We start from the raw sequence: 699 nt of genomic DNA on the forward strand, positions 1-699 counted from the left end.
TGATCAATCAATTTGTTTTTATAATAACATTGAAACTGGTAAATTTTTAATAGATACTTATTAACATTAATATTTTGTATTCTTTCATTAAATAAAAATAATCCGTCAATTTCAGATTTTATTTATAATCATCTTTTTCTTAGTAATTTATTTATTTCATTTTCATAATAACAAAATAAATCGGTATTTTATTTTTCACTTTACAAATCTTTCCAGATTTATTAATATTATAATTGTGATATTTTCCAGATTTTGATTATATTGTTTTGTTTCATTTGTAAAATTCATGAATAAATTAATTTCCTTACAAATTTTATTAATGAAATCATGTTATCCAGTTTTCAAAAATGTTTCATTCATGAAACTAATTTCATTTTAGTTAGGAACCATAAAACTAATTTCATTAATGGAATCATGTTATTCAGTTTTAAAAAATGTTCCATTGACTGAACCATATTTAGTTTCATTAAACCAATTTCATTTTGGTTAGGAACCATGAAACCAATTTTACTAATGAAATCATGTTATTCAGTTTTTAAAATGTTTCATTCATGAAACTAATTTCACTAAGGAAATCATATTATTCAGTTTTAAAAATGTTCTATTCATGAAACCAATTTCACTAATGAAATCTTATTATTCAGTTTTCAAAATGTTTCATTCATGAAACCAATTTCACTAATGAAATCATATTATTCA

This window comes from Cynara cardunculus (assembly GCF_001531365.2).
Source record: "Cynara cardunculus var. scolymus isolate 2C chromosome LG 3, CcrdV1, whole genome shotgun sequence".
NCBI classification, from domain to species: Eukaryota; Viridiplantae; Streptophyta; class Magnoliopsida; order Asterales; family Asteraceae; genus Cynara; species Cynara cardunculus.